This window comes from Ischnura elegans, chromosome 4 (genome assembly GCF_921293095.1).
Source record: "Ischnura elegans chromosome 4, ioIscEleg1.1, whole genome shotgun sequence".
Lineage (NCBI taxonomy): Eukaryota > Metazoa > Arthropoda > Insecta > Odonata > Coenagrionidae > Ischnura > Ischnura elegans.
In genome coordinates this window covers 82,579,684-82,600,251 of record NC_060249.1, presented here as the reverse complement: position 1 = coordinate 82,600,251, position 20,568 = coordinate 82,579,684, and the positions used below count along the sequence as shown (strand labels likewise).

The 20,568-nt window shown below is 39.5% G+C and overlaps 1 protein-coding gene across 1 annotated transcript in view; it reads left to right on the top strand.

The window, feature by feature from the left end:
* Positions 1-20,568, top strand: part of LOC124158176 — a 746,399-nt gene that overhangs the window by 362,372 nt on the left and 363,459 nt on the right. The gene's annotated exons all lie outside the window — the stretch shown is intronic.

Here is a 20,568-nt window from a genome sequence, read left to right as displayed (position 1 = left end):
TAAGTCATGTTAAAGGGGAAATGTTAAAATATAAATGAGCCTAATTTATCCTGCTAACGGAGGAGTGGAATTCATTGCTACCGAATACCATGTATGCATAAATCGATCATTTGAAAAGGCTCCGAAACTGAGTTTGTATCGTCCTTTGTTTCATGCCATGCATCAATGAAGCCTATTTGCCCACATTTGCGTGATATTTTTACTCTTCGACCCATTTGCGATACGTTATTTAACTCCACCGATGTCACTCGAGTTTTTTTTTAACACACCCTGTCAAACAATGATAACCCATCCATCGGCGGAAAAATCCCATGATGCCACCAATCGTTTTGTGCACACTTGTGCATACGCGCGTTCTAACCCTTAATCCTCTACGGGCTACAAAAAGCTAAAGGTCGAGCGGTTGAAAATTTGCGAAGCGACCTGAGAGAGAGAGTGAGAGAGCGTTATGAATTGGCAATTCGAAACGGTGCGTGAAGCTTCGAGTGATGCGATCCCGTGAGTACAGTGAACGCGAGTGTTCGTGGTAGATCAACATTTGGGAAGAGAAGAGTTATTCTATGGACAACGCTTCTCTCTCCCTCTCTCTCTGTATTTTCCCCATCGAATATGTTCGAGTGGCGATGATGACGAGCTATCGATTCCGTCGTGTCGCGAAGCATCCGCGTTTTGCTAGTTACGAGGACGCGAGAGGGCGTATATACGTACGTGGAGGGACTACTAGGTGAGTAGGCAGGGGAAAGTGAAGAGACCTCTCGCCGCGAGATAAAAATATTCCTCTGAGAGAGGCAGGAAGGAGGGATTGAGTGGAAGTGGAGAGAGGCTTATAGTGGCGTGGTGGGAAATGTGTGTGTTTGAGTGGCCCTAGTGCGTGCAGCCATGAGATGAGTGGATGGGGCTGTTAGGAGCGAATAGAATTGCTGCGGGAAGCGTGTGAGAGAGAGGGAAAGGTGCAGGAGGGAAGTTAAGAGCACGGTTGCCACCTAGGAAATAGTGATCGCGGGTGGAGAATTTTCCTCCCGTGGTTGACCCATCTCTTATGAGAAAGCATCCCAACCACCCGCATTTCATATTTTTTGGTAAAGTATACTTCATTTAAATTCCACCATATTATCATGACATTTTCAGGGTATATATAGAATAGACAGAACCTTTATGAATACAGGGTTATTCCTAATTTTGATGTTATTATTTTAATCGAGACATTTCTTTGCTTAGTGAATTATAAGTAACGTTAAAGTATTATGTGGTTTCCTAAATTAATTCAATTTGGTCAATATCTCAATTAAAATAGAATGTTGCTGAAAGGGGGAATTTTTTCACTGTCTGAAGGAAAATTTTATTCTATCTTCGATATTTCCTAGCTTACTCCATTCTATTTTCGTAACATACAAATTTTAACCAGTGAAGAAAAAACAGTTGTAATGTTACGTTTTTATGCTAAACTACCAATTTATATCATCCTTTTAATTACAGTTTATCGGTATTATGAGGATAATTAAGGCATAAGATATTTTATTTAATCATTGCAATTTATAATTATATACTACATATACAGAAATATTTACATGGTGTCTCAGGCCACATTTTATCTAGAGTCTTGGATCCACCAACGAATGTTTAAAAGGGCATGATCATTGTATTTATATGATAGGTGCTCAATTTAGGAGAGAATATCAGAACCGAGACTTATACTATCTTTAGTGGAGGGGCACCATTAATTCTCAACTGGAGTGACAAATTCAAGGATTAATACTATAATTATTATAGTATCATCAAAATAGAAGGAAATCAAGCCCTAAATGTTATTCTCAATATGCTGAACTGTAATGCCTTTTCACGTGTTTAATATTCTTTCATCGAATTTGACATGCATGGTGCTACGTCAAGATTGTCAAATTAGTACTGTTTCGAAGTTAAAGCTCATAAGTCAAGGGTGACGACGGGGCACGAAACGTTGAAGCAATATTTCTTTGGCTGCTAAATCATGTCTTAGGAGAGATTTCACTTACTATTAATTACTGCTGTGCGAGAATCACACCAGACATGGGTTCTCCGAGTTCTATGGCACAAATACTTTCTAGGTTAGTAATGGTAGTAGTCAATAGCCGAGTGGCCGATCCAATAGGCTGCCATAATATCTCAAAATTGGATAGGTTCGATGGAGAAAGTAAAATTAAAAAAATATTTTTCGCCATAATTTCTTAAGATTAATGTAACTCATGAAAGAAAAATCTCAATCCTAAGCTCCAAAATAGAGGTACGTTAGACGATTGAATATAAGGTGTGCGATATAATAATAACTAATATCCAACACTTTAGTTAATAACTTTATGAAGTTAGTAAGTTTAAAGGATTTTTCAAGTAATGGAGGCAACTGATATGCACGGTATTCGTTCTATCATTCTCTCAATATGTATACGCGTGGTTAGATTTATACTTTTCATTACAATTTTTTAAAAGAATGCTTTGAGAGTTTGCTGGGGTATGATGATGGTAAATTCATCCTCGTCACTAGTTTAACGTTTAGCTGTCAAGATATTGGGAGGAATGGAGCAACTGACCCTGAAATTTAACTGAGAAAACTAACCATCATTCTATCGATGTTTCGTGTCCTATTTGGCTGTTAGCTAGAGTAGAAATGCGGCCATGAGTTAAGTTTAGACGGGAGGCCGGATACCGGGAAAAATTTTCCAGCATCCGGAAGAGTACGCAACTGCCTCCTTCAGAGAAGGAGGAGAGGTTGCCGTGGGAACTTCAGAGGCGGTAAAGAGGAGTGCTTTGCCAGTATATGCGTAAGCGAGGGAAAGATGGAGGAAGCCTCGAGAGGTTGAGGTGGGAATGCTCCGCTGAGGAAACGCGTGAGCGTAGAAACTGTCTGTGGAGTGGGGGCGTGCTTTCGGAGAGGAATCGGCGTGTGCGGAAAGAATTTTCCCCGCGGGGAGTGTTGTCGAAAGGTACGCAAGCAGTGAAGAAAATTGCGGAAATAACGCCCTGTTGAACTCGGAAAATTCAGAAGAGGATGACCGAATTTATTTATTTATTTTATTCCCATACCACCGAAAATAGCTCTATACGGCCTTTTACATCAGGGTTATTAACATGCTACAATTTAACGCTACTAATTATGTCCTACCACTCCCTGGATACGAGTAACTTGCCGAGGCGGGACTCGAACCCGCGACCTCCTGTTTGGCATGCGAGGACTTTACCCCGCCGCCACCGAGGCTGGCAATGAGTTTTTTTAGTTTTTCTACAATGTTTTATTTAAATTTTATTTAGAAGTTGAATGGATTTAGAAATGAGTTGCCAACTCTTGAACGGCTTAATTAATTTGCAGTACAATGAACTTCAGCCTTTTACGCCAAAATGTGGACTGTCATTGTTATCTGTGGTTTTCCAGAAGCTGTCTCATTTTCTTTGCGTTTTCGTTCTACCAATTTTGAGCGAAATGCAGGAAGGATGGAGTTAAGAATTATTTTTTGTAAAATGATTCTTTTGTTGCTTTATTTTGTTTGGTGCATATATTTTGAGAGCATATTGGCATCCCCGGTTGAAATAATTATTTACTCGACTCCATAAGTCAGTCATATAATTATCGCATTATTTGAATAGAAGGTAAATATATGACGTAAGTTATATTTTAAAAGAAAATATGGAGCTATAATTTTATCAAAAATATAATATTTCTTTCTATTTAACTAAGATCTCTCTTTGTTAACTTATCTCCTGAAACTTTGATTCTTTCAATCTGATCTGAATTTAATTTAATATAGTTTAGAGCTTCATATTGATTATGATGACGCGCGAATTTCAAAATCCAAGGAATATAATTTTAAATACTATTTGACGAATTGAAGTAAGGTAAGCAGTGACTAAGATTTCTAGGTTTTCGCTGTCACGCTGTTTGTAAAGCCTTACAGATATTCAGGAAATAACCTTAATCTTAGATAAAGCTTCCTGTAATTTCCAATTTTAAAGTTCTTGAATGTATACACAATAGTAATATGGATGAATTGGACCAGTGGTTGATTAACTCATGTATGTAAAAGTGCCACATATGGTATTTGCCACACATTTGATAGTCATACATTTATGTTACAGTTTCTCAGTGTTGGGTGAGTCGAAATAATATTTATTAACAGATTTATGATTGTGATATTTATATTTGTATACACTCTAGTGAGCTATAATCGAGTACATAAAAATATCAATCGAATTTCAAGGGTTGAATGATGCAAGTAAATGTATACCAGTTTGTTTACTATTATATGCCAGTATTAATTTGCTTCGCAAATGTCTTTATCATATTATTAGATGTACTTGCGTTAAATACGAATGAAATCCCGGTCTCAGAAGTTGTTCTTCAGTTTATAATTGAATGCTGAATGCAATAATGCTGCTGATGAATTGCACCAAGTTCCATATTTTACTAAGCTCTGTTACTCCAGTTGCCGAAATCAGTTATCAGCTGAATTCTAGAAAGAGATTTAGGAAAACGGTATATACGCCATAAGAGCCCTTCAATGGCTGTTTTGAAGCTGAGACGAAGAAAAGCACCCCGAGTGAGAGAAACAGCTATTGTTAACGTTTCAGCGAATCACAATTAGCATCAATTCCAAAAATGTCTCAAATTGCTTTTCTGTTTAACGGAATGAATGGAAATAGGACGAGCTTAAAGCGAGCTCACAAAACTCATCGCGTGGAAATAGGAGGCCATCTTCCTCGGAAGACATTGCGCTTAGATACTAAGATCATTAAGAGGGAAGTAAGCACAATGCGAGCTATGGAGATATTTTACCTTGGTGAGCTCTTCCTCTCCGGGGCGTCTTGGAGATAAAATAAATACAGGAGAAGTCACTGAGCCGTAAACTGCTTTTAAAAAGCCGTTTCGTTCGCCAGAAATTCCTTGCAAGCTGCAGTAGAGGAAGCAGTGGTTAAAAAACAAGACTAAGACGTAAAATTCCGTTTTAATTATTGTATGGTTGAGTAAGGGCAGGGAGTATTTTTCCCTCTGATGTTTCCTCGCACAAAAGGAATGAAATTTCAAGATTTTATGTTTCCGCGAATAGCAATAAGCAGTCCTTATACGATTTTGCGGCTTTGAGCCAGCGTGCTCGGCAGGTGATGAATTGTCGTTTACCACCGTCCCCAGTCGAGATTTATCATGCGGCGTCGCATAAAATATTCCCTCATTTATTCATTGAACGGGAGTGCTGAAGCCCCTTAGCTCCTTCTCTCTGTGCTGCCGCGAATAATATTCTCCTTGTGACTGCATGCATTATCGTCGTCACGTCCGTCTTAACGAGGCATTAATGAGCGAGACTGTGTCTCCTTTTGTCTAATTCGGGCACTGCCACATTATAATCTTGCCTTTCTTGCTTTTACCCCTTTTTTCATACTTCCTCTGGCTTAGTACTTATGGTTTCTCCCAGGTAAGCCCCCATCCCACGAGTTGTATGGTGCACCTCGCTTGATTCCCAAGTAGGTGCACCGCCACGCTGGGAGAGCACTTGAAAGAATAGCCAAGGGAAGCTTTGTTTTTGGGGTGAAATTGCAGTCAGAGCAGTAATCTTAATGAGAACAAGCTTACCTTATCGCGACCAGCTAAATAGAAAGCGTTTGGACCTAGAATTTTAACACTGCCTACTGCTCCATGAACGGTGTTTTTTGCACGATCTTGAGAGAACTTAGCACATCAGATGATTCTTGCTAAAAAGCATTAAAGCTGATGTATTTTTCTTGAACTATGCAGTACACTAGTACGGTGTTATGTTGAATAGTTAACCGTCATGTATAACCGACTTAATGTAGATAACTTTTTAAAAGCATGTGAATTTTCATTTTACATGTAATATTCTGCTAAAACTTATTCGTAAATATTTTATTTAACGTAATGTGTGCTGTCAGCTAAATGGTAGAAACGAAGTACATCAAGGAGTTGCTCTCTTAATGATTCAAAACTCGTTCAGTGTTCTTTAAGCATTTGACACCAACAAAAATGCCAAAATTGGATTTTTGTTGTGCTGTGCCTTCTTTGGAAGGCTACTCGGGAAAATTTGGCATTCATGTCACCGCTGAATCGGCGGAAAATCCAAGTAGTCTCTGTAAAGCCGAAACAGTACTAGCTATTTTACTATGCATCAAATTGAAGAGCTGTCATACGTCAAATGAAAGTAATGTCATACTTAGAAGTTGGCTCGGTTGTGTAACTGGGTAGCACACCTTTCCGGAAATCGGGAGATCTAGGCTTCAATGCCGGTGAGGCAAAATATTTTTTCAGAGTGAAATTCATATACAAGGTGTGTGAGAAAAGTAATGAGACTGGCAATACTTCGGGCGAACTGGCAACGTTGTGTCTACCGGCCTGTAATATACCAATTTGCTCATCTTTCCCACTTCCTCAGTGCGAATATCAACTCCATACAGCTAACACATTATTTTTTACAGCGCCATCAGTAAAGTTATGTTTTTGTTGTGTGCTACAAAAATGGAGCATCGGAATTTACGGCAACGTTGTGCGATAAAGTTAAACTTGGTGAATCCACAAGTGTGACTTTTGAAAAGTTGAAAATGGCCTATGGGGTACATATCTTATCAAGAGCACAAGTTTTCCACAGGCACAAATCTTTTTTGGAAGGCCGAGAACACGTTGAAGACGAACCTCGCTCAGGAACACCTTCAAATTCAGAAATTAACGAAAACGTTGAATGCGTGAGGGCTCTTGTGAGCTCAAACCGTAGTTTAATATTAAGAATGATGAGTAAACAGTTAAATCTAGACACTTTTACCGTGCATCAGATTTTGACAGACGATTTGAACATGCGAAAGATTTCTGCCAAGAGTGATTCATGTGAGACCCGACATTGCAGACAAGAGGATACTTCACCACGACAATGCCCCGTGTAACAAGGTCATTTCCATATGTGAATTTTTGACCTCTAAATGCATTGCTATTCCCAAATCCCCCTATTCACCTGATTTGAGTCCTTGTTACTTTTTCCTTCTCCTGAAATTGAAATATGTCCCAATAAGAATTTCAAGACTCATTTCAAGACTTCCAGCGCTGCTACCAAGGGTGAGAACTCCTCCGCAGGTATATAGGTGCCTAAGGGAACTAGTTTGAAGGAGATGACTTCGTTTTTTGAAACGAATAAAAACTTGAGTTAGAACAAAATCAGTCTAATTACTTTATTAACTCACCTCGTATAAATATGCCCCGTGTAAGTGACTGTGTATAAAGTCACTTTATTTCATGCTGTGCTTTGAAATTTGTACATATATTTACATATTCAATTGTACGTAAGTTTACACATATCAGTCTCGGCTTTCTGGCGTTCCTCCGCGTTGTGCTGTCCATATGTGATGACAGTTTCTCTAGCCATCCTGCTGGTGTCTTCAGGTCATAAGTAGCGGTGCATAAATTTGGCCGTCTTATATAGGCACTTGACGGATCGGAGGTCGATTATGATAGGTTGGTTCTTAGGTGGACTCTTAGGCTGTAGACTTGTTTTTGAAGACCCTCTTCCATATGTTGGCTAATGTGTAGTCGTCTTCTCTTTTGCAGTTCTCAGGATGCTAAGTTATCTCTATATCCTCTCGGATTAGCCTAGGAGAGTAGCGGCTTTCGATAAGACTAAGGTCCTGTGTAATGTCAATGTCAATGTCTAAAGTCCTTCACAATCAGATCCCACCTGGAAACCAATCAATCAGATCCGACCTCCGATCCCTCATGAGCCTGTATAAGACAGCCAAATGTATGCACCGCTACCTCTGACCTGAAGACGCCAGCAGGATGGCTGGGTAAACTGTCGTCACCTACAAACAGCATAACGCGGAGGAACACCCGAAAGCCGAGACTCATACGGAGAAACGCCGCGAAAACCTTATATCCAAATACGCAATTTCAATATAATCAAATAACGGTAGTATAAATACAGATTATTATATATATTAATGAAACCCAAATCGTATTCAATTATACATGACGAATTCTGCATAGAAACAAACACTGAAAACCGTTGTAACTGCTTTCACGCCACTCAAGTTTACTGCTTACGTCAACCGCGACGCGAGCTCGGTCTGATTAAGCAGCCGTGGCCCACAGGTGGAACCGACGCGCCGCCACCGTCGAGCCCGGGACACCGCCGATGGAGAACCTTAACTTGCTCACATCGCACCCAATTTGCGACACTCTGGGGGAATTGTATCCAAGTAGTGGTAATTGATGAGAAAAGTGGGAGGAGGAGGAGGTGGTATGGGGTGGAGAAAGGGAGGGCGACGGAGGAAAGCTTAGAGAGAGGGAAGCAGGCCACATCCTCCTTCGAAATTCCACGAAAGTTGTTAATAAGTAAAGCAGCACAGCTTCACCAGGCGCCATGCTGTGCTCTTCTCCCCCCTAACCTCCAAGCTTATTCCCCCATCCCTAAACTCTCACTCTACCTTCTCTCAGCTATTCCCTTCGGTGTCATCTCCCTCTTACTCCCACAAACTTCCTTCCAACCTTCCTCACATACCGTAAGGCACCGCTCCCCCCCTTCATCCCTCCATTTCGTTCAATCGCCATATCCATTTTTTACGGCTTTTTTCTCCAAATCCCTAATTCAAGTCAATTTACCTCAATGATGATAGTAATCTTGGTTCGTCGAAGTTTGTCGAAACCCTGCACACTCGAAACCGACACCTGTGATTAAAGGTGATGGCGGAGGAGAAAGCAGGAAGCCTGAAGCGAGGACAGGAAATTGGGTGGATGACTAATTGGAGACGTGATAATACTTTGATATCGAATCGAATCTTATCAAAACATGATGATTCGTAATGATTCTCGTTAATGTCTTTTTAGATAACTGTGTGGCCAAATTTCCGTTATGTCACATTTAATAGAGTTTGTAAAATAATCGGAAAAGTTTAGGTTTTTCTCCTATATTTTTCTTCAGTTAAAGTATCAACTTTTTTAGAAATCAACAACCACATAACTGGAATGCTACTCATGCATTAGAATTTTATTTTCAATTTTTTATTTACCTTTATTAAATGTTTGATTGAAATAATTCTCATTAGTTATCAACAGGCTGATAGCAATATTATATCACATACTGCTAGAAATAAATATAACTATCTTTTTAAACATATTACCTTATCTATTAAGAATTTAAATAGAATATTATGTGTAAAATATATTCTTATCCATTTAATTCCTAGATGAGAGGACTGTTTGAACCTTTTCTTTTATACTTCTTTACCTCGAAAAGCGTTAGTTTTCTGCGTCTCTCGTCCTCGAGTATGAATATTATTATTATTATGAGGCTACAAACTGAAAATAGTATTTTACTAGATGACCATGATAGATAATGATGTAATATATTCAACGCTATCATGTTGGAGGTATTCAGCAAGGGAGAATACAAATATGGTGGACATTTAAAACGGAATTAGGAGAAAATAACAAAGTAAGATACTGTTTACCAATAAAAAAAAACAAAACAAAAATCTACCATCCAAGCAATGCTCGGACACCTGTAGCCAATTGCATGAAAATGCTAGTACAGAAAATATTTCAAAAGACCATCAGCCTATCACACTACACGTGAGCTTAATTATTGTACTCGTCAAACGGTCAATTCAGCTTAGTGTCAAATCCTACATTGGAATAGTATCACTCCTTGATAACGGAAAACAGGTCGCTTTCTGAAACGTTGACCAATATGACCCGAGAAGAATACCTGTGGTTTTCATACCACATCCACTCAGTACCTTTAATAAGTATTGACGGTTTATGAAAGTGAGATAACAACCGGACATAAAAACGTTTTATTGTGATAGGAAAAAAGGTAAAATTCCTAAGAGAAGCCACAAAGGAGGTAAAGAAGCATGTACTAAGTAGAGATGGCACTGGAAAGGAAACGCTAGAGTGAAAGAGGGAAACGAATTCCGTAAATCTATTGGAAATGGAAGGGTAATTGAAAGTAGGACGAAAGTGTGAAACGAAACGGAGAGGAGGGGAATGTAAAGGGGGAATAAAAAGAGGATAATGGGGCTTCGATGAAAGGGCAGGTGAAAGGGAAGAGCGAATAAGGTTGAGGCGATGGTTGAGGTTGGCTGAGGAGAGAGAGAGAGAAGCGAGACCCCACGAAGATTGGCTGGCAAGGTTTTTCGAGGGTGGTTGTGCAGGGACGAGAAACCGTGGGGAGAGGGGTAAAGGCAAGAGAGGGAGGGTTTCGGGAAGACTCCGCAACGGCTGCAAAGCGGAAAGAGGGAGGTAGGGAGAGGTTGGAGGAATGGTTTTATTTTTTTCCTCCCCCCCCCCCTGAAAAGGAGAGGAGTAGGGGGTCGCTCTTTAATTGGATCGCAGCGCCGTGACGCCGCACGGGCAATCCACTTAGTGGACATCTAGCCAAGTCCTCCTCCCTTCCCTCTTCGCAGCCACCAACCCATTTGCCCAAGGCCCTCCGCTTCCTACCCTTCCCTCCCTTACAGCAAGTCTCACCCCAACGCTCATAACCTCCCCCTCCTCCTCCTCCACGCCCGCCGCTCTGAAACCTCGTTCTCTGCGCCATGCCAGTATGCCTCTCTCTCTCTTTTAATGCTATACGCGTCTTTATTTGTTGTCCCACTCCCTTCCTTTTGCTTCATGCTCTGCTCCTCTTACACTAGAGCCTTTAACCTCTTCCCCTCCCGCCCTCCCAAACCATCTGCCTTTCCTCCTACCCATCTTCCTTGGCTAGGGAAAGGGAACAGTGGCACAATGCTTTTGCTTCAACTTGATTTGGAGTAAGCGCTTTCGAGGTCTGTATCTGCAACTTCCACGTTGGTTTCTGAGTCTCAATATTAACAGCAATGACATATTCCGATTATTATAAAAACCAGGGACAAAATTTTTACGATCAGACTTTATTCACGCATAAAACCGGTTCGTTTCTCATTCTATCGTTTTTGTTTTTGGTTGCCGAAAGCATAAGTCTGGAAGGTTTCTAATAATTAAGCCATTAAAACAAGCATATTTTCATATATTATTAAAATAATCCACGTGTAACTAGAGTTTACTTTGCCCTACCATCTACTTTAATGCTATCTACGTATTTAATTGTTGTTCCACTCCCGTCCTTTGCTTCATACTCTGCTCCTCTTCCATTAGAGCCTTTAACCATCTGCCTGCCCTTCTACCCATCTTCCCTCCGACTCCCTTGGATAAGAAAAGGGAGAAGTGATACACTGATTTTATTCCGATTTGATTTGGTCGTTTAGTGCTCACGAAGTTTGTTTCTGTAATTTCCACGTTGGTTTCTTAGTCTCTATCTTGGTAGCAGGGACAAGGTTGACTTATTGTAAAAAAATAGAGACCAATTTTTATGAATATACTTTATTTGCTTACTAATATATTGGCTCGTTTCACATCCTTTTTTTTTGTTCCTCAGAACCCCCCGACAGCACCAGGTCTCAATAGTTTCTAATATTCAAGCCATGGGGGCATTAAATCAAACATTTCCATGAATATAATAAAAATAAGTCTCATTTAAATAGTGTTTATACTGCCAAACCGTCTCTCGCTCGCCATACTATCTCTTGTTATGCGCTACACGTTTTTATTTGCTGTCCCACTCCCTTCCTTTTACTTCCCGCTCTGCTTCTCTTCCTCTAGAGCCTTTGACCTACCCATCCCCCTCTAACCACATGCCTGCCTTCGTACTCATCTTCCTCTACGACTCCCTCGGCTAGGGAAACGGAGCAGTGGCACACTGCTTTTATTCCACCTTGATTTGGTCGCGTAGCGGTAAGCGTTCGCGAAGTTTGTGCCCGTAATTTCCACATTGGTTTCTAAGTCTCACTCTTGACATCAGCGACACGTTCCACTAATTATAATTACAGAGATCAGTTTTTTTTAAATAGACTTTATTCACTCATTCGTAGCGCTGCTACCTGCTTTGTATTTCTATTCGTTCCTCAGTATTCACCGATTATCGAAGGTTATTTTCTGGTCTGATCGAAAATATATTGGGTGAAATATATATATTATTTTAATTATAGATTGATAAAATATGAAATCAGGATTAAGCCACATTGGTGTAAAATAAATTATTTTTTCAGGTACAGTAAAAATAACTCTCGTGACTGTAGCGTTTACGCTGCCATACCATCTATCCCCCGCCATACTATCTCATTTAATGTGCTTCACGTCTTAATTTTGGTCCCTTTCCTTCATTTTGCTTCACGATCCGTTCCTCTTCCATTGGAACCTTTAGCCTCTCCTTCCCCTAGCCATCTGCCCTAGTATCTATCTTCCTCTGACTCCTTTGGATAGTGAAAAGGAGCAGTGACAAACTCGTTTTATTTGTACTTGGTTTGGTCATGTAGTGGGGAGCGATTGCGCGGCGTGTTTCTGTAATTTGCCCCTTGTTTTCTGTGTTACTCTTGACAGCAGGATCAAAGTTCACTTATTGGAGATCCAGACCAATATATCAGAATAAGCATTAATAATTCACTCATAGTTCTTTTATCGCAATATTGGTGTACGGCAGCCTTCATTTTCTTCCTCTCCATATTAGTTCCCATTTAGTTCCCTGACGAGCTTCTTTCTCATTTCCTCTATCCATCCCAATATTTATCTCTTGGCCGTCCTTGGGAAATAAATTTTTGTATTTTTCCCTCTGATGTATTATTAAGCTATCACTGTGTCTTATGGCGTAACATTTGGTAAAACAACACGTTTCTGACTCTATCCGCACTATGGATTTTCAGAACGAACAACCAACAAGAGGTTTACTATTATTTTCTGGCTGCGCAGAAAAATATACTTGCTCAAAATAATGCACCTGCAATTGAGTAGTTATGCAAGCAAGAGTTAGCCATCGTAGTTTTGAATCCTCCAAAATTATTTTCAGTTATCATCAAAACAATCCACGTGACTTAACCCTTCAGTAGGCGCGTGGGCCACGTGGGTGTCCCACAAGGATCCATTCGTGCGCTGTGTTTCTTATGGTGGCATTATATACATGTGATTTTCATAAGCTGCACATTATTTAGTCTTCGAATGCCTCACACAGTTGTTTGATAGTAAGTGGCAGAAGATTAGCAATAAATAGTGCCCGAAATGAAGCAGGCGTGACTGGGCCAAGTACCTATATGGTCCACGCGCCTGTGTAACATTTTTCTGTCAGCATCAATTATAGCTGTGCTGCAAAATGTTATTAGTCTGCTTTGACATGTGAGCAAAATTAATAAATGACACAACTGTAGTAATTTTCCACAATTTTTTAATCTTCCTCAATCGGTTTCAATGCTTACGCATAATTCTCAATAGATGTCTCTGCGTGAATGATGCGCAAGCATTGTAAACGGTTGAGTAAGATTCAAACAGTCAGAATTTTATTACAGTTGTCTTAATTATTACTATCTATGGACTTCTACAAAGTCATCTCGTCGACAATCAGTCTGGTTGTAAACAATATTCGGCACGTTTATGTTACTTTTATGGGTACCTCGGCAAGTACAGGCCATTCTTGCCTCCTTCTCAGGGGAGGATATAGAGGTGCATTTTGTCCTGCTGCTTATAAATGTGTTCTCTAGTAAAAAAAAGTTTAATAAACAATAAAAAGGTCCAAATTTATCATTTGTAGAAAACTTTTTACAAAATGCCGAAAACTTAAGGAAATAAAAAAAATTAAATTTGGGCCACCATTGTGACCCGCGCGCCCAACCGCGTAGCAAAATTTAACGCGACCATTGAAGGGTTCACTCTGTCATGAGATCCCTTTCTTCCAATGCGCTCCATGTCTTCGTTTGTTCCCAGCATTGCTCACTTTTGCTTTAAGCTCTGTTCTTATTCCACTTTAACCGATCTTCCCTTTCCCCTAAACCATCTGTCCCAGTGCCCTCAGACCTCCAACCCCTCCTACTACCGAAAAGGAACTTGACATACTCATACTATTCAAACTTAATGTGTTGGCGTAGCTGTAAACGTTCATGACGTTTTTCATTAGAATTTCAATTTTATTTTCAGTCTCTCACTGTTGAAAATAGGGACAAGTCCACTTGTGACAAAATGATGCCTAGATTTTAAGGACTACACGGGCCTAAAAAAATGTTAATTTTCATCAGGCATGAACAACAGCTTAACCTTTCGTCAGGCGCAATTTTGCAATTGCTGAGTTCAGGTGCAATGTGCGTGGTAGGCACACATATGAAAGAAACGTTATTACCTCTTAGCATGGCTCAGTGGTATACCTTTAAAGTTTAAATCAACATTATTGGTGTAGTCATACACTTACATTATGTCTTTTGCGTTATGCATAGACCCCTTTACATGTCGTCATACGGCTCCGGACCGATTCATCAAGGTGCGATGTATCATGCTCTTTAGGCTATTAAGTGATATTATATGTATGTAATATGTTTTAGCATATGAATTCGATATGATCAAAGTTTTTTAATTATGCAATACTATTTATTTGATAACGATTTTATTTTACTTAATCAAGCTAAATAGCCCGCACCTGATGGGTCAGCATAAATGCGAAAAGTGAAAGGTTGCAAAGAGAATGTCAAAACATAAATCTACCATAAGCGTCAAGGGTCTATGCCGCCTAGTGGCACGTAGAAATAAAAAAAAAACTCGCGCAGTGCCAATCATATCCATTGCGCCAGACGGAAGGTTAAGATCCTAACGGCTTTAGCTCCGCATCAATTTTGTTATCTCTTTCCTACGTGTTGTGAATAGATTGCCGGTTTAACGTATTAAATCTCTCAGTGCTTCAACCCGAAGGTTGTGTTGGATATATCAAGCTGGAGGTCACTCTGGACCAAGGCACATAGTGAATCTCACACGTACAATGTGAGGGCCAATTACTTTGCCCCAGACCTCCTAGTAGTTACCTAATAATCGTTTTTTTATTAAATCGTCTTATCTAAATTACGATGACATATTCTGTTTTTCGAAAGAATATAAGGTTTTTTCATTAGCAACCGAGAGTGACTTAATAGGCAACTGTTATTAAGCTTCCCAAGATTCCAGTAATTTGTTTTATTGGCTTGAATTCAATTCCGAAATGTGGCATTTTCATAAAAATATAGAAGTTCCGTACACTCGGCGACCTTTCCCGGACCAGCACCACTCGCTGGATTGCAAATTATTGAAGTTCTTCGGAGCGGCAGCGTTGAGCTAGGTCCACTATCGGTGGTCTCTCACGGATATCGGAAATGGCGAATAACCGATGATCATTTGGTGTTGGATATTCAAGGGTATAAGTCAGCGAAATGAGCTTCCTTTCGGAATCATTTGCCCTCAGGCCCACATGAAGATCGTTATTTCCCGTCAACTGGTTCACGGACTGGGAGAGTAATACATCCGCAGCTTAGGGACACATACATTTGGCCATCATACCCCCCAAGATCCACATCGACAATTCAGCTTGACAACTCAAAAACTTTTGCAGGATGCGTATTTTTTTACCCAGATGCTGTGCGATAATGCAAATTCCATTATTGGGATTGTTTTTTGTGTTTTTAAATTTATTACTCAACCACCGAAAACAAAAATTTTAGCCTTTTACATCGTTTTCTTCAATTTAACTTAACAATTAAACGCACGAGAATATCCATGCACTAGATAATGGCAACCTACCCAGGCAGGATTCGAACCCACGACATCTTGGGCGGTATGCAAGGACTTTACCCTACCTCCACCAACGTCGGTGAATTATCGCATTATTACCAAATGTATAGCAGGCCTGCTGATTATCGAATAGTCCTGCTTTTGTATTCAAGGAAAGTGAAAGTGGCGGTGTATATGTTTCAACTCTTAAGAAAGGATTGAGAAAAAAATTACTGGAACGTAGGCATGGTTACAGAGATTTGGAGATACTAGTACAATATGCAATAAAGTTTTCCAAATTTACACCATCAAGGCATACATGCAATTGAGGTGTGATCTCTCCAAGCGTCCAACATATCTAGAAGCAATTGTTTCAATGATAATCTGTGACTTTCGCGGCGATGGTGATCTTCTGTCTCTCAAAGTCTAACACATGCCTGTGGCTCTATCTACCAAGTTTTCGGTACCGATCGAGGCGCATCTCGAAGGTATTATAGCGTTTTATCTGATATTATATCATATGAATCTTACAAAAAAATTATGCAAAACTTACCGCCCATTTAAGCACTATTCATAGCATTAGTTTGTTATATCGCCTTCATTTTATAATATTAGTTTAAAGGATATCAGCCACAGATCTCCAATGATTGATTTCCTAAAAAAAGCTTCAAAGACTGTGGAAAAAACAACCACCAAGAAATTTAAGTTAATTTTTGAAGAAATGGTGACCCGAGGTATGCAGGGATGGATAATTTTTGCACATGATATTTGAATGTTAGCATTAAGCTATCGTTTTAGTTCCGAATAAGACTGTTGAAGGCCGCAACGTTTCGAAGATTGACTTAATCATCTTCTTCAAGGTTGAGACTTACTACGAGAGAGTCACTTATCAAATTGTTGGCCTTCAGCATCGTCACACTGTGCCTAACTTTAGAACATTTTACAGATATTATTCCGCATAAAGCCTAACGTGTCGTGGTCATTGCTGTTGGCTTCATATTAATGATTTTTTCATTAATTCATTTAACCCATTTCCACCCAGCGATTTTTTTTGGGTCTGAGTTTCACTGTTGGTACAAGGGGATGCCATTTCAAGTATGTAATTTTCAATCCTTGATGGACGATTTACTCCCCAACGATATCAAACCATGTTTCTATTCCGTGATATTCTTACACACAAACACTAACAGAAACCCATGTTGATAAAACATAGTACATACTACATACTTATAGATTTATTGGTATGTTATTTAATTTGGTCCTTATAACGTTATTGGTGTATTTTTTGTGCTTTTATAAATATATATCTAATTTAAATGAGTGTAAGTGAGCATGTTCAGCCTATGCTTCTGAAGATGTGATGCTGACTTACGAAAATACAAATATTCATAATCCTGAGTTATTAAAGAAATAATATTGGTTATGAGTGAATATCTGCATGATTAATTTGGTTGAAAAACGTTGACTAATATAGATGATAGACAAGTTTAAAAAGAATAAAAAAAAAATATGCGAGATTTTTTCGGACTAAGTACCCGGCTGTGGCTGGGAAGATGATATTTAAACAGATACAAAATTATGATTTTTCGCTTCCAATTAGCTATTGAAAAGTTTTTAAATATTTAAAACACAATATCGCCTGGATTCAGGACCTAAATGCGAAATATTTCTTGGAAAAGTAAAAAGTTCTTAGTTTTCATCCATTCGGGTACCTGCGGGTATACACACAAGGGTTGAATACGGTGGAGGAACTCTGCCTCTCGGGAACCGACCGTCGAGCCCTCTGAATGAGGAGACAATCCTCCTCGCCCGCACCTCCAATTAACTCCCCATGGATGCGGTGATTGCGCGCCGAGGAAGACGTCTGCCGAGAGGGAGGGTGCCGTGGAGAATCGACCGCTCCTCCCGCGGTGCCCTGCAACCGGCCGGCCGGGGGCGGTCACGAGCGACGCCGAGGAAGCGACGTCGGGTTCGCTGGGATTGTCTCGGGGAAATGAGACCGAGTCACGGGCCGTGAGGGTACGAATAGGGTTTTCGCGTCCGCCGGAACTAGTCGAACCTGCCGTGGTGTGAATGTGTGCTAGCGTGGCCAGAGCGATCATGTTCTCAAGTGGTTGAGGAGGATTCAGAAGTTGGAATGCGGTAATTATGCAGGGCAGCCAGACGTACCGAAAATCCAGGATTTTTTCTAATATCTAATTTTTTTCTGTGAAAAAACTTTTCCAAAGAAAACTAGACAAATTATTAACATACTAAATTAAAAGAATTGGAAAAAGTTTATTGTTAATAATCAAATGGCAAGCCTCAATATTACTTCGGACTCTTCATATTTTCCCTAATTCGGATTCACTATCTGCAGGCTTCCTGATAATCCGGGAGTTGTTCTCATGTTATTTTTTCGGCGTCAGGGTAGAACTGGAAATATCATTTTTATCCTATATTTTAAGAATTAGATATTGGAAATACTATAATGGTGATAATAAAAGGGCAACACCTGAAATTAATTCCGATTCTTCACATTTTCCCTCATTCGGATTCACTCTCTGCAGACGTAGTTCTAATCCAAGAGTTGTACCAATATCAATTTTGTTTCTGGCTTCCAGGAATAAGTGGAAACATTATTTTATGTTTTATATTATATGAATTTGAAATCGGAAATAGTATATTGGTGATAAGGAAATTTTAGGCTTTAAAATGACTACCTATTTGTCACATTTGCTCAAATTCGGGTTCATTTTTTGGAAAAATATTACCTATGTGAAGTTAATATAATTTGTAACTTTCCGATTTATTTATTACAGGATTCCTATCTCCAGTTATTGACTGTTTCAAGTTTTTAAAAATTAACCCCCATTGCACATCTATCAAGCGAATACTAAAAAGCGGCTTCATTGATAATAGAGCTATTTATCAGAGAATATATTCCCTTTCTTCAGTCACTTGCATTTGTAATTTGCTGCCTGTGTGCATGTTGCTTTCCTCCAGCTGGTTTATTTTATTATTATTTATTACGGATTATAGACAATTCCAATCAACTTGACGTAGTTATAACAGATAACCATCTCCAATGTTTTTAAGAAAACGGTATAATTCGGAGAATCTCAGCATAACTTACTTAAAGCGACTGTGAAGGCGAGAAAGGTTTTTCACGCGTCCTTTGCAATGGCTGAGGGAGGTTTGTGTGGGAGAATGGAAATTGGAGTTGTCGGATGTGTGCGCGCTGTAGCCGGTGCTTCTGTGGGCGTTATTAAACCCTACCGCTGTTTCCCTCTCCTCCCGGAATTCAAGTTGGTGGGAGAATGCTCATTTGTTTGCATGTGTCCGAGGACGAGGCCGGGGATGGGACTGTGAAGAGCTCAAGGGCGTGTGGATGGTCCCCTAAGTGATGTCCCGGCACATCCGGTGAAAAAGCAGTTAGAGGTCATGCTCGTCTTAATTACAAACCGGCAACCTTATGGCTGTAATATCCGCTTCGCGTCCTCCTAGGCAATTTTTTTTTTATTTTTCGTTTTCAACAAGTATTTTTTCACTAGATTTGGGTTTACATTACACTAAAAGGAAAAAATTAACGTTTTGATTGTGAACTATTGTCATTTAACTTTTTTTAAATTAACTTTAAATTGAAGATTGGTTTGACGCTCCTCCCCACTCCGCTCTCCTATCATTTAATATTTTCATTTTGACGTATTGCTTCATGTACATATTCTTAACCATTTTAGTCCCACCTTTTTTAAGTGACACTGTCGGTAAATGCAAAAATATTGATATAAAATATAACATATCACCGTCGATAAAAATTTCTGCTTTATCATTTTGTGGTATTTTAGCATACTGTTTTTAACATGTCTCTCTCAGTATTTTAGCTACAAAATTAATCTTCATATTTTGTTTAGTTGCTTCATAGGTATTATTTTTATCAGCTATCTGCCTGAAATCCTATATTTCGGCTCGTGGCACTGTTCAGCTGATTATCGTCTTGTCCGTGTCCTTCTCCTTTCTTCCCGTTCACTACCCCCTCAGCGATTACCATCATGCCTTAAGATGTGGCCGATTGGGCTATCCCATCTTCAACTTATTCTTAGTGTTTATAGAATACTTTTCTTATCTCCAACTCTTCGTAGCACTCCTTCATTACTAACTCGGTCGATCCGTTATTTCCATCATTCACTTGTAGCACCACATTTCGAATGCCTCACTGTTGCATTCTCTGCTTCTGTCGATATTCATGCCTTGCTTCCATAAAGAACCATGCTTCAGAAGTATCAGCGATCATTTGTTTTCTCCATATTCTAGAAGAAAGGTCCTGCATATCTGTGCGAAGTAATCCCCTAAAAGAGAGTTACAACGATGCCCATCCGTTAAAATCTTGACCTCCTCCAATTTCCTTAAGCGCAAACCAATCAGTATATATTTCAATTCTTTTCAATGTATTGCCTCTAGATTATGAAGTTCCTACCTATAAACATCAAATCAGAACAATACCTAAACTTCATTAAAGAAAGATAAGAAAGTTTTATATATTTGAAGACCAGCTTTTAACTTTGATAATGAGTGTGGTATCATACAACTCCTTGGATACCTTCTGAAGAAAATATTTTTAAGATCAAGTGCGTACTTTTTGCTATAAACTTATCTCTTTCTTCGCACGCACCAACTTTTCCTACCTTCGATTAAAGTATTCTTTTCGGTGTCCTAGACAGTGGAATTATGAGGCCCGTTGCCACATATGGTTTAGAGCCCGTGCAATGGTGCGGCAGTGAAACCTTCCTACTCTGAGATGAATTATTCATGGTACGCTTCAAGTTTTGAACTTTTGAGAGAAAATCTATTTTATTCTTTCGCAAAAGACGCTCTCAGTGCATTCTTTTCCCTCATTTGGAATTCAGTCTCTGGTAGATTCAAGTTGACTTCAACCATGCTGGTAAAAGTTCATGATTTCCATTCAGATCTTAAGAGTGGAAATCCAAATGAGGGCATCCAGT